Consider the following 15,334-nt stretch of genomic DNA (forward strand, 5'->3'; position numbering starts at 1 on the left):
GCCGATGTAATTAAATTTCACATCAAGTTTTTGGTGCCATTGCCGGGGAGGCATGTATTAAGTGTATTTCTCTGTTCTCCATGGTCTTAGGTTAGATTTATTTTTATTTTATTTTATTTTATTTTATTTTTTGTTTTCATAATTTTATCTTGATGATTTTGTATGAAATTATTTTTATTTCTTCTAATTAGTTCGTATTTTTAGTAGTGAGTTTGTTAACTTAATTTGATAGTTCTTTTTGTTTCTTTTTGTGTTTTTATGCACGGGCGCCGCTCCCTAGGTGAACCATTAGCTCCCTTTGTTGAAGAAGTAGAACATATTTGTAGGAAAACACCAGAAGTTAAGTTAGGAGCTACCATGGCCGGTGAACCATTACAGTTACCTACAGCTGGTGACCGTAGAGCCCTGAGGGATTATTCTATCCCATCCCACTTCACATCACCTTCTTGCATTATATTGCCACCCACTACTGCCGCCAGTTACGAGTTGAAACCAGGTGTGATCCAACTCCTCCCTACATTCTATGGGTTGGAGAAGGAGGACCCTTATTACCACATCAAGGAATTCTTAGATATCTGTGCGACTTTCAAATTCCAGAATTTCTCAGATGACTCTATCCAGTTAAGACTTTTTCCATTTTCACTTAAGGATAAGGCCAAGTCTTGGCTTAATTCCTTGGAGGTGGGCAGCATTACTTCATGGGACACATTAGTCATGAAATTTTTGTCCATGTACTTTCCCATTCAGAGAACTACAGCCCTCAAAAGAGAAATCTCCAACTTTATGCAGTAGGAGGGTGAACACTTTTATGAGGTTTGGGAGAAATGGAAGGATTTGATCCGTAGGTGTCCACATCATGGGTTTGAGAAAATGGCATTTAGTGCAATACTTTTATCAAGGTCTTACACCCATGGTTAGATCCATGGTAGATGCAACGAGTGGTGGGATTTTGATGGGTAAGAGTGCTAGTGAGGCATGGGACTTCTTTGGAACGTTGAGTGATCAATCTCAGCAATGGGGTTTGTCGTTTAATTTTGATAGGAGATCCCAAGAAGCCAATAGAGGGGGTCTCTACGAGGTTAGTGAAACACCCATGCTCATGGTCAAGATTGAGGGGTTGACTAGAAAAATTGATGTCCTTATGGTGTCCAAGAGTTCACCTGCTCCTAACCCATCTACTGTCTGTGCCATATGCTCTGGTTCATCTCATCCCACACAAATGTGTCCATCTAGTTCATCCTACCCGGAGCTCATTGAGGACTTGAATGCAATCCAGAATTTTCATAGGCCAAACCGGAACGATCCTTTTTTGGAAACATATAATCCGGGTTGGGCTAGGCACCCAAATTTTTCATGGTCCAAGGGCCCACAGGTTGGGGGTCCTCCAGGGTTTACTCAACCCAAGCTCCGCGCCCACACTTCACTCAACAACCATTGATTCCACAAAAACCTTCACTTGAGGATACACTTCAATTATTCATGCAGAATACACAGTCCTCCATTGCTAAACTTGAAATGCAAGTGAGTCAACTGGTAAGCCACATGAGTGAACAGGCACAAAATAGACTCTCGAGTCAAACCATTCCTAACCCCAAAAGCACACATGAGAGTGGGTCGAATTCCAATCCCCACCACGAGCAAGCTAAATCCATAACCACCCTTAGGAGTAGTCGTGAGTTGAACAATGGGGTAGGGACCACTAAGTCTAAGGAGTCAAAGGATGACAATGGGGACACATCATTCAGTGAAGAACCTCCAAGTTCTCCACCAACAGCCAAGCAGATCCCTAACCAAGTCCCACCAACTCCTTATCCACAGAGGTTATCGGGCCCACCTAGGAAAGGAGATAGCATGCATGAAACGTTGGAACTGTTTAGTAAGGTTCACATTAACATTCCACTTCTTGATGCTATTAGGCAAGTCCTGCCTATGCCCGATTTTTGAAAGACCGTTGTACTTAGAAGAGAAAACAACATGTTAACAAAAAGGTCTTTCTTACTGAGAATGTAATCTCAATTCTGAAGCACAACACTCCTCCTAAATTTAAAGATTCTAGATGTCCCACAATTTCATGTGTCATTGGTGAACATACCATCTAGAGAGCTCTTCTTGACTTAGGGGCAAGTGTGAATTTGCTTCCTTTCTTTGTGTACCAGCAATTAGGTTTGGGGGAATTGAAGCCTACTCCCATCACAATTCAACTAGCTGACCATTCTGTCAAGATACCACGAGGAATAGTTGAAGACGTTTTGATAAAAGTGGACAAATTTCTGTTCCCGGTTGATTTCATTGTTCTTGATACAGAACCAGTAGTCAATGTGACCAACCAAATTCCTGTCATCCTAGGACGTCCCTTCTTAGCCACATCTAATGCTATCATTCATTGTAAAAGTGGTGAGTTCGAGTTGTCTTTTGGAAATTTTAAGGTCTCGTTGAATGTGTTTAATACCGGGCACCACCCACTTGAGTCTGATGATCTGAGTCCTGCATTTAAGATAGAGACTGTTATGCTTGATGACGAATCCACTCTTGAATCTTTTGAGTCTTGCATAACATCTTTAGACATGGACTATTTTGATGAGGAAACATATTTCCAAGAGGTTGACTCTTTACTCAGTTCTGTACCTCTGTTGGAGGAAGCTTATGAGGTTGTCACAACTGATCATCCACAGGATATTCATCTTGACTTGGACAAACCTCTTGAAATTTCCAAGCTAGATCTTAAGACACTTCCTCCCACTTTGAAGTATGCGTTCTTGGGGCCCATGAAGTCATTGCCAGTCATTATTTCCTCTGATTTGAGTACTGAGCAAGAGGAACAATTGACTGAAGTTTTACAAGCACACAGAGAGGCATTGGGTGGACTCTTGATCCCTTAAAAGGGATTAGCCCCTCCATATGCATGCATCGTATTCATTTGGAGGAGGGGACTAAAGCCTCACGTGAGATGCAACGTAGGTTAAATCCCCATATGCTGGAGGTTGGGAGAGAAGAAGTCATCAGGTTGCTTGTGACAGGAATCATTTACCCTATTTTCGATAGCACCTGGGTAATTCCAATTCACGTTGTCCCTAAGAAAGGGGGGATAACGATAATGAAAAATGAGAGTGGTGAATTGATTCCCACAAGAACAACCACCAAGTGGCGTGTCTGCATTGACTATAGAAAACTTAATTCTGCCACTAGGAAGGATCACTTCCCACTACCTTTCATTGATCAGGTGCTAGAGCGATTGGCCGGCCACAATTTTTATTGCTTCTTAGATGGAAACTCCGGCTACAATCAAATTCCCATTGCTTCAGAAGACTAGGAAAAGACCACATTCACGTGTCCGTTTGGCACCTATGCTTACAGACGCATGCCTTTTGGTTTATGCAATGCGCCCGCCACTGTCCAACGGTGCATGATGAGTATCTTTTCTGACATGATTGGTGACTTTTTAGAGGTCTTTATGGATGAATTTTTTGTGTTTGGCTCTAGTTTTGATACATTTCTGCACAATCTTTCACTCGTATTGTCCCGTTGCATTAAGTCCAATTTAGTCTTGAATTGGGAGAAATGCCACTTCATGGTAAAAGAAGGAATTGTTTTAGGACATGTAGTGTCTGAGCGGGGTGTAGAAGTGGACAAAGCCAAGGTTGACCTAATTACCAATCTGCCACCACCTACTTCTGTGAAGGGCGTGCAATCTTTCCTTGGCCATGCTGGGTTCTATAGGTGCTTCATTAAGGACTTTAGCAAAATTTCTCGTCCTTTGATGAAGTTGCTTGCTCAAGATGTTGCTTTTGCCTTTGATGATGCATGTATTCATGCTTTTGAGACACTGAAGAAATGTTTGTCCACTGCACCCATTGTCCAACCCCCTACTTGGTCTTTGCCTTTTGAGTTGATGTGTGATGCCTCTGATTATGCATGGGGGGCTGTTTTGGGGCAAAAGACGGATAAAATTCCCTGTGTCATTTAGTATGCTAGCCGCACTCTTCATGATGCTCAATTGAATTACACTACCATTGAGAAGGAGTTGCTAGTTGTTGTGTTTGCCTTGAAAAAATTCAGATCATATTTGTTAGGGTCAAAGGTTATAGTGTTCACTGATCATTCTGCTGTGAAGTACTTATTATCCATCAAGGACACTAAACCTCGCTTGATTAGATGGATTTAGAAATTGCAAGAATTTGACCTTGAGATTCGAGATAAGAAGGGTTGTGAGAATGTTGTTGCTGATCATCTATCTAGGATCTATGTAGCACCTCAGGAAGGATTCCTTCCTTTAAATGATTCCTTCCCTGATGAACAACTTCTCCAAGTATCGTTGTTGCCTTGGTTTTCTGACATAGTCAACTATCTTGTAACTCACAAGATTCCTAATTATTGGAGTAAACAAGATCGGTTGAAATTCTTTTCCCAAGTCAAACATTTTTTTTTGGATGACCCTTATTTGTTCAAGGTGTGTCCTGACCAAGTCATTAGGCGTTGTGTACATGAGCAAGACTTTGCCAACATTCTTGAATTTTGTCATTCCCACGCATGTGGTGGACATTTTGGTGCTAGAAAGACCGTGGCTGAAGTCTTGCAATGTGGTTTCTATTGGCCATCATTATTTAGAGATGCCCATGAGTTTTTTCGTGTGTGTGATAGATGCCAACGGACTAGTTGTTTGTCTAGGAAGAACATGATGCCTCTTAACCCCATTCTTATTGTTGAATTGTTTGATGTGTGGGGTATTGTCTTCATGGGTCCTTTTCCTGTATCGTTCGGTTATCAATACATCCTTGTTGCCGTTGAATATGTCTCTAGATGGATTGAAGCTATTGCACGTAAGGCAAATGATCACAAAGTGGTGGTAAAGTTTTTACAAGAAAACATCTTTAATCGGTTTGGTACCCCGAGAGTTATCATCAGTGATGGGGGATCTCATTTTTGTAACAGAGCATTTGAGACCATATTGAAGAAATATTCCATCACTCATCGGGTGTCCACTCCATACCACCCGTAAACTTGTGGTCAAGTGGAAATCTCTAATAGGGAGATCAAACGGATTTTGACGAAGTCGGTTCGCTTTGATAGGAAAGATTGGTCCACTCGATTGGACGATGCTTTATGGGCCTATCGAAACCTCTTATAAGACTCCTATTGGGATGTCTCCATTTCACCGAGTGTTCGGCAAAGCATGTCATCTACCTGTTGAGCTTGAGCATAGAGCTTATTGGGCCATTAAGGCTTTGAATTTTGATTTGACTCAAGCGGGTGAGGAGAGAAAATTGCAATTGAATGAGTTGGAGGAGATACGTCATGATGCTTATGAGAATGCCAAACTGTATAAGGAGCGAACAAAGCTTTTACATGATAAATCTATTTTTCGCAAGTCTTTTACTGTTGGGTAGAATGTTTTACTTTATAACTCACGATTGCATTTGTTTCCAGGGAAGCTAAGATCTAGGTGGTCCGGTCCATTTGAAGTTACATAGGTGTTTCCTCATGGCAATGTTGAGATCCGCAATCACGGAGATGGGTCGGTCTTCAAAGTTAAAGGTCAGAGGCTCAAACTGTATCTTGAGACTGTCCCCACACCGGAGGAGGTGATGGTGATTTTCTTGGAGGAACCTGTCATTTCATCTTGAATGCATCAGAGTCTTGCTTACGACTATAAACTTAGCACATTGTGGGCAATCCCCACGTTTCTATCCCTTTATACATTACAGTTTTTATTTTTGGTTTATTCATTCTTATTTGGGATAACCTTTGGTGTACTCTGGTCTTGATTAATTGGAGGTCCCCCGGCGATGCTGGCCCCGTCATGGACTCGGGGTACTCTCTTGCCAGCTGAGAGCATAAATGGTTCCGGTAGTCCAGACTTTTGGTCCCTAGTTTGAGAGGTATGTTGTTAAGCACCTAGCCAATACTACCCAAAAGACCGGCCTGTTAGGAGTGGAAGACATAGGTACTTAACCCCAGGACCATAACATCACACCCCACCTTTGCGAGCCGACGACCACGGTGGCTCAACGACACTGGCCCAACCCAGTGGCCTACTCTAGCGGCGGCCTACTCCTAGTGCCCCTTCGTAGTTCTCCAGGTCACCCCCTCCGCTAGGTCGCCCCTTCCGAACCTACCAGTAATTTTGATCCAGCCTTTGCGCACCCCGGGACTCCAACTCGGGACGTGGGAGCCCGCTCTGATACCAAATATTAAACACCTAGCCAATACTACCCAAAAGACCGGCCTGTTAGGAGCGGAAGACATAGGTACTTAACCCCAGGACCATAACATATGTACTCAAACAACCGTTCTGGGATTGACCAGTTCGATCTTGAAGTATTTAATGAAAACCTTATGGTGAGTAACTTAAGGACTTGTGTTCAGCACGTGATTCCTGCTGCCTTCAGTGGCCAGTCACACGGAGATTTTTTCAAAGTGTGAAGTGGGATAGTGGCTTCATCTACGGATGATTACCTACGGGTACGGCTGATACGAGTAAACCTTCTTCGAGGGAGACTATGTATCATTCATGGGCTCTTTATTGACTCTTCGGTATTATTGTTGATGACCAAACACATATGGTCCCACCTATGGATTTAGGAGCCCTGAGGGAGCTTAACCCTTACTCTGCTGGAGTATAACTAGCTAGGTTGTGAGTTAATTGGAGTAGTAGCTGCTAGATGAGAAGACTGGCACCAGAACCGACGTTAAGGCCAGCAATAAATCGTTTAGTAAATCAGATATTTTAAAGATTGTTAGTTGGTTTGTTTGATGATGTGTCATGCTCTAGGTTTGGGGGTGTTTGCTGATATCTCTTTTCCTTGAACTATTTTGGCTTTGCCTTACTTCTTGTGTGCCAATGGAGCATGTGGTTTCCATGAGTTTTATTATTCTTTCGATGTTATTTCTTTTTGTAATCGTTCTGGTGTTTTAACTTTTCCCCATTGAGGACAATGTCAGGTTTAGATTTGGGGGGGAGGGGGGGGACGGCTCTTTTATGTCTTAACAATGATTTTCTTTTGATTTTTGTTCGTGGTTTTCAAATTACTCCTCTTAGTATGTGGTTAACTTGAGTAGAGTTAAAATAAGTTGCTCAAATGTGTTTCAAAATTTTTCGTAAAACTGTGTAGAATATGCCTATTAGAAATCTGATATAATTTGTTATGATCCATGGGAATTCAATGGGATAACTTGCTATTGCATTAGACTTGGAACTTAGTTGCAAAAGAGAACATCTAAATCTAGTGTTGATCTATGTTAGTCTGAATAGTCTTGTATGCTTGTTTGAACTCATTCCTTTTTATATTTCAGTGAGATTCCTTGTTGTAATGTATGAATGCAAATGGAAATGCTCTTGCTTGCAAAAGACAAATAACTTCAGAAACAGCCTGGGCTAACCCAGGGACATGCACCGGAACAGTTGGTTATTTAAAAATAAGTGCATGTGCAGTGAAGACGAATACAAAATGGTGGTAATACCAAAAGTATTCAGTGAAACAAAAATTACGCTGGTAATAGCAAAAGTGCGCTGCTAATAGCGTAAAATGGGTTTAAATCTGGAAGCAATGAGTTTTCTTAACTTTGATGATGAATTGTAATTTGAAAGAAGTTGCAGGTCAAGATTGAAATTGGTTTATTTCTTTTGTGAGATTGTCAGACAACAGGCTTACTCTACTAATTTCTCTTAATTGTGATGTGACCATGATTTTATTGTTATTTGTTGCCTCTTTGTTCTGTTGAAGTAATTGCTTATGGGTCACATTGGTTCAGGTGGAGTAACAATGAGTGTATTTGGATTGATAATGTGCTATATTTTACACAGGTTTTCAAATTGAGCAGGATTTCATATGATTTTTAGATATTTTACGATACTAAGTGTTAGTCATATGCTAATGAGGAGTAAATTTTCTTCACTTTTCTTTTTATATTATTGATTTAGATGAATTTTGTGGGTAAATTCCATGCAAACTCTCACGAGACATAACTCATCCACTACTGCAAAGTAGGGGTTTAACGGCTTGTTGCATGCGCTAAATGCAATCGTGCTCCCTACGAAAATGGCATTTTGTTTTCCTAGGCTTAATTTTGGTTCGATTGTTGTTCTGCTAGGGATTAGCAAAGACTTAGGTTTGGGGGTGTGATAGTTGCCATATTCAGACATGAGAACTAGGTTAATTATAATAGAATAACCCTTATAATTGTGTTATAGGTGGTTATTTATTGGTTTTCAAATGAAACGTGCATTTATTGAATTTGGCATTAATCACTGTCTATATTGCATATTTTTCTCTCCTAAATTATATTTCATTGCTTTTAGGGTTTATTTCTTCCTGAAATACTTTTTATGGATTCAATTATGGAATTTTAGGAGAATTTTGGTGGAGAAGGAGATATTTACCAAAATGCCCTTAGTGATAGGGAGGTGATTTTTTAGGGTAAATCGTATTAAAATGAGGGGACGGTCGATGAAAACGGGGAGACCCATCGACCAAAATAGGGGAGCACCGTGGACCAAAACAGGGGAAGACCCGAGAGGATTTTGCAACTGTCGTTCGCCGCGCCATCGTTGTCCACCGCCATCTGCCAACCGAGAACAAACCCGAGGAGAGCTCGAGAGAGTCTTCATTGCGGCGAGTTTGATAGTGCCAGTTTTTGTTCGCCAGGCCAAGAGGTGACCCGAGAGGGCTCCTCCGGTGCCAATTCCCCATTCCGACCCTTTCCAGAGCTATTCCGTCTCTGATCGAGACTCAAGAGAGCCGATTAGAGGACTTCAGCTCTGTTCCGTTCTTCGTCGGTCGTCACCTCCATCCGTGGGTTTCTATCCTTCCTCGTCGGCGTCGTCTCTACCTCCGGCCACTTGCTCTTGCAACCCGAAGCCATCAATTTCTGGAAATTGCAGCCGTGAGAACGATCATTTGCTACCTGAGCGAGAGGAAGGAGAAGGGGTCCTCGCCGGCGTCGTCTCTACCTCCACCCACTCGCTCTTGCAACCCAAAGCCATCAATTTCTGGAAATTGCAGCCGTGAGAACGATCATTTGCTGCCTGAGCGAGAGGAAGGAGAAGGGGAGTAATCCGTCATTTTGGAATTTAATTTTCCAATAGTTTGAACTTAGGTTTTGAATGTTTATTAAATTTGATTTGAGAATTAATGTTTAACAAATATTTGTTTTCCAGATATTTGATTAAATTAGATAATTAGGGTAGGTTTGTAATTTAGGTTGGATTTTGGTATTTTAATCCGATTTCTGTCTCTCACTCTATGCGCTTGAGAGGGGATAGATACAAGGATTGAGAAATTGGATTCGTGGTTACGTGGTGCTCGAGAGAGGCACGAATCACAGTAAAATCCAGAGTTGATAATTTTAGCATCATCATAATAGGAAACTGATTCTCAGCATTCTATTGTAATCCGATCTTTGTCATTAACTCTAGGCGCCCGAGAGGGGCTAGACGCAAGGATTGTGAATCTGGATTCGTGGTTATGTGGCGCTCGAGAGAGGCACGTATCACGGTAAAATCCAGAGTAGACGTTTCTTGTTGTGCAAGTAGTTAATCAGATGATTGCTTGATACTTTAGGATATAATTAGTGTTTAGTTTAGATTAATTCATCATATTTGGTTAGGTTAGTTCACTGAAGAATACACAAAATTTAGTCCTCCCTGTGGATATGACCCTCGCTTCCCGCTAGATTACATGAACGATTCGTACGCTTGCGAGGTATAAAAGCCGATGTAATTAAATTTCACATCACTGGCAGAGCAGATGGAATGTACTCATTGTAAGAAATTTGGTCACACTATAGATCAATGCTATTATCGGATTACAAGGCTTGTAGTTACTATGGACAATATGGTCATTATAAAGAAATATTGTATAAAGCCAATGGACAATTAGAATCGACAAATATTAATCAAGCCTTTGTAAGTGATACATAAGAAAAACAACCTACAAAATCAGCAACACAAATTTTTTTACTAATGAAGAGTATGAGCTATTTCAGAAAATGAAGACAATGATGGGTTGTTCTCCTAGTTCTTCCGCAACTATTGCTGCCACTACTGCTTCAGGTATGCTATCTGCCTCATCTTCATCCTAGATAATTGACTCAGGAACCTCCGAGCATTTTACTGGTAACAAAATTTATTACATTCTCTATCTCTGAGTCTTTCACACAAGTTTGTTACCATAGTTGATGATTATCAAACCAAAGTCCAAGGGAAAGGATCTACTTCTATCACACCATCACTTTCGACCACTGATATTCTTTATGTTCCTACTTTCCCTTTGAATCTATTATCTATTTATTAGCTGACAAAATATTTTAATTGCTCTGTTACCTTCTCATCCACTTCTTTTAGGATTTTATAACGAAACAGGTGATTGATGGAGGCCATGAACAACGGGGACTTTACTACCTGGATGTGCCAAAAATGAATATGGTTTCCACTACTGAAAATGAGACAAGGTTATGGCACAATTGGTTGGGACATCCATCTGCACGGTCTCTTCATTATATGTTTCCTTCTCTTAAACTAATGTCAGAATTTCATTGTGAGATTTGTCAATTGAGTAAACAACAAAGGAGTACATACTCTCCTCGTCTAGAAGTCAAAAGTGTTACTCTTTTTTCTTTAATTCATACTGATGTTTGGGGGCCCTTGAGTGTCTCCAACATTTCTCAAGTAAAATATTTTATTACATTTATTGAGGATTTTACTCGCACAACTTGGTTGTTTATATTTAAGGAGTGTTATGAGATACCATTTATTTTTTAAGTCATTTCCTACTATGGTACTCTCACAGTTTGGTCAGAAAAGAAAAATTCTCTGGTCTAATAATGCCAAAGAATATGTTTCCAAAGACCTTGATTGTTTTTGTCAAGAAAATGGCATTATCCATCTAACATCATGTGTCTACACTCCTCAACAAAATGGTGTAGCTGAATGGAAAAATCGTCATATTCTTGAGGTAGCTCGAGATTTATTATATTCCATGAAAGTTCCATACTTTTATTAGCCTCATGCTGTCCATACGGTTTGCTTTCTTATAAATCATCTACCATCTTCCATTCTTGGTAATAAATCTCCTTACTCTAGATTATTACCAAATGATGATCCATTTTCACTACCTTTGAAAGTCTTCGGATATCAATGCTTTATTAATAATTCATTTCCAAGACACAAAAAACTTGATCCTAAATCTATCAAGTGTATCTTCTTGGGATACTCTTACACACATAAGGGTTCTGTTTGTTATAATCCCACTCTTCAACGTTTATTTGTGTCTAGAGATGTAACAGTTTTTGAAGACTCCTCATTTTATTCTGATAGTGCTCCTTCTAGTCTGTCCTCAGTAACAGGTTCCCCTCGACCAGTTGTGCTCCATGATACGAAGATTATTCAACCCCCAGAGCAAGTGGCCGACACCATACCTACCGAGTTAACAGATCCAACAGAGGTAAGTACTTCATCCCCAATTATTTTTGGCCCTCAATATGATACTCGTCCTATTGTTGCAAGGAAAGAACCTTGATTATGCACTAGACCTCCTTCTCATCCCATTTCAAATTGTGTGTCCCATCATTGCCTCTCACCTTTATGTTGTCAGTTTCTTTCTTCTATTTACTCCATATCTATTCCACAGTCCTATCAGGAGGCTCTACAACATCCAGGGTGAAGGCAGCAATGGATGAAGAAATGAAGAAATGAAGGCACTTAATAAAAATCAGACATGGTCACTAGTTCCACTTCCAATACATAAAAGCCCCATTGGTTGCAAGTGGGTTTATACTATCAAACATAATTTTGATGGGTCAATTGTACGATTGAAGGCTCAACTGGTTGCCAAAGGTTATACTCAGTGTTATGGAATTGATTATGAAGAAACCTTCTCTCCAGTGGAAAAAATGAACTCAGTAAGTATATTATTATCTCTGGTAGCCAATTCATCATGGCCGATATATCAACTTGATGTAAAAAATGCATTTATGAATGGGGATATTAAAGAAAAAATTTAAATGCAACAACCACCTGGGTATGTGGTTAAGGGGGAGTCAGTATGCCACCTAAAAAATATTTTTATGGTCTAAAGCAGTCCCCTCGGGCATGGTTTGAGAAATTTAGTCAAGCCCTCATACGGGGCCGGCTTTTATAGATCTCTGGAGATCACTTAGTATTTATTGAAAACACACTGAAAGGTAAGGTAATTCTGGTTGTATATGTTGATGGTATCATTTTCACTAGTAGTGCTTCCGAGGGCATCTAGAAAACAAAGGAAAATATACTTTCTGAATTCAAGACCAAGGATCTTGGACTACTCAAATATTTTTTGGGTATTGAAGTATTACAATCCAGACATGGGATTATGCTATCCCAAAAGAAGTATGCCCTTGATCTACTAGAGGAGACAAGAATGATGGGATGCAAACCAACAGACACTCCCATGGACTCAAATACAAAATTATATGGAGGCACTAGAGAAGATGTAGATATTGGGAAATATCAAAGACTACTGGGAAGACTTATTTACCTATGTGTAACAAGGTCGGATATATTATATGCAGTAAGTGTGGTAAGTCAATACATGCACAAGCCACAACTTAGTCATTGGCAAGCACCTGAAAGGATACTATGATATCTAAAAGGAGATCCAGGAAGAGGGCTTCTCTATAAAAACCATGGTGACTTCAACATTGAAGGATTCTCTTATGTAGATTGTGCAAGATCCCCGGATGATAGAAAATCTACTTCTGGATTTTGTACGATGGTTGGAGGGAATTTGGTTACATGGAAAAGCAAGAAGCAAAATGTAGTAGCACGATTTAGTGCAGAAGCAGAATACAGAGCCATGACACACGTTGTTAGTGAACTCCTATGGATAAGATCTCTTCTCACTAAATTGGGATTTTACAAAGAAGCTCCGATGGATCTATATTGTGATAATCAAGCAGTAATACACATTACATCAAATCCAGCTTCCATGAAAGAACAAAGCATATTGAAGTGGACTGCCATCTTAAACGGGAAAAGTTCCAAGCAGATTTTTTTATCTCTAAGGCTATATCATCACAAAGTCAAGTAGCATATATTCTCACCAAGCCGGTGTTCAGCACCTAGCCAATACTACCCAAAAAAATGGCCTGTTAGGAGCGGAAGGCATAGGTACTTAACCCAGGACCATAATAGTACATCTCGTCCTCCCGAGCCAATGACTACTGTGGCATTAACACAATGATGAGAGCCTTTGGGGAACGTCCGGGGATTGTGGATGCCTGCGCACGCGGGGAGTCAAACTCGGGATGTAGCGCCTGCTTTGATATCAAATGTTAAGCCCCTAGCCAATATTACCCAAAAGACCAGCCTGTTAGGAGCAGAAGGCATAGGTACTTAACCCAGGACCATAACAGTCGATCACTCACAAGATATGTCTACCATCTGCAACAAGTTGGGCATTGATGATGTTTCTCACTGCTAGCTTGAGGGGGAGTGTTCCAATGTGGGACCCACCATGGTGGACAAGCTGGTGGGACCCACCATGAGGTTGTGGGACACCAAGAAGAGTCCTCACCAAATCTATCAGAAATTAAGAAGATAAGAAGCATAAGCTGAAATGAGTTAGAAAACTTGAAGATTAAGTGGGACCCACAAAGATACCATGAGCTGGCAACCTGTTCAATATGAGCTGGAAGATCATGTAGGACCCACAAGGATAAGGCCATAAGTTGGCCTCCTCCCTTATGTTCACTTTATTGAAGAAGAGTTCTAGTTCAACTCATATTAGACTTAGAGTAGAGTGTGTTGATAGACTTATCTTAGAGAGTTAGAGATGGAATATAATTAGGAGATTGAAAGGCTAATTGTATAAGGACTCTATCTCTTCCTCTACATTAAATAGAGGTATTTTAATTCGGAATTAATCAAGTTATGCATCTCCTTCTTGAGCAAATCTCTCTCTCTTTGCTTAGCGCACATCTCTCTTTTCTTTTTTTCTTCTCTCTAGCTGAGAGCTCTTCTTCCCTTTTCTTCTTTATCTTTCTCCTTTCTCTTGCTCAGAATATTAGAAAATGGATCCTAAATTCAACAATGTGAAAGGCGCCCAGTCCCACCTTATCAATTTTTGATGTTCTTTGATGGATAAATTTTTTTTCGCACCTATGTAACCAAATCAAGGGGTCCTCTGACCCATTAAAAGTAGGAAAATCCAATTTTGTATACCTGGGTACAGTGCCTCCTCCCTGGTCGAAATTTCTAGCCTTGGTAGGAAAGGCATTGCACCCTACAAATTGGTCTCCCCCTCTGCTGTGCGAGTTGTCCTCTCCTCTTTGTTCCGGGGTTGAGTTCCTTCCCACCGTAATATTTTCCATCATCCCATAAAGTCTATTGATATGGAGATTCATATTTGAAAGTTGTTCCAACTTCTTAGTGATTAGAGAAAATTTTCTCTCATTTTCTGTGTGTGTCTTTGCCTGCGCCTACTGTCCTCTGATCATCAATTCTTTTAACTCACCATTGTTGGGCTCCCTAATGTTACCCTATTTTGATACCATTTTTTTATGGTCCTTTGCCATGGATTGAGGAACTCAGCATGGGAGTGGTGAATCCAAAGTGAGGAAGATGAGTTCAGCACTAGTACATGCTCCTGTTCTCAGTAAGAGGTATATGGACTTCTTATGGAACTCGAAAAATAGAGATTTCAGGGCCCCGTTGCTGGTCTCGGCTGAGAGGTTGAGAACCCTCTTGCTCTTCATGGAAAGAGAGGATTTTTAACTTCTTGTTGTTCACGGAATATAAAAAATTGAGCCTTCACTCTCTCATAAAGCTATAGAGGGCAATAGAGTTAAAAAGGGGGTAGAAGAGAAATCAGATTCATAGACAGAACCTGGACCAAGAGCTTGTCAAGGAGAACTCCAAACCCTAGAGCTCATCAAGGAGAACTTTTAACCCTGTTTAACCTAAAAATCAATACTTGTCTTCTCTTCATTCCTTTGCCCTCTAAATAGGGTTTGACACAAATAGAGTTTAGGGTTTAATAATTACAATTCTACCCCTACGACATCTTGCCTTAAATAAATAATGAAAAATATACTTAAAATCAATATAAAATATGAAAGTAAAAAAAATTGACTCAGTGAGTAAGTGGCGCCTCCTTTGGGTGACTCGGTTAGCTGTTGAGTACTCAAAACAACTCCAATTGCATGAGCTATGTTAGGTCTAGTGCACACCATGGCAATACATGAGACTGTCGATAGCAGAAGCATAAGGCAATTGGACATGTGGGCTCACTCTTGCTCTATAGAAGGTAATTGCTCCTTAGATAGCCTAAAGTAACTTGCCAAAGGAGTACTCACTGGTTTT

The 15,334-nt window shown here is 40.5% G+C and overlaps 1 non-coding gene across 1 annotated transcript; it reads right to left on the minus strand.

Moving 5' to 3' along the window:
- Positions 1-756: 756 nt before the first annotated feature.
- LOC137935615 (small nucleolar RNA R71) lies at positions 757-863 on the minus strand. Its single transcript, XR_011109314.1, has one exon. It is a non-coding gene; the product is annotated as a small nucleolar RNA R71 (small nucleolar RNA).
- Positions 864-15,334: the final 14,471 nt, after the last annotated feature.

Source organism: Aristolochia californica, unplaced genomic scaffold, assembly GCF_029961685.1.
Source record: "Aristolochia californica isolate CCGP_79_NKW_82.1479 unplaced genomic scaffold, dmAriCali1.0.hap1 SCAF_6, whole genome shotgun sequence".
Taxonomy (NCBI): Eukaryota; Viridiplantae; Streptophyta; class Magnoliopsida; order Piperales; family Aristolochiaceae; genus Aristolochia; species Aristolochia californica.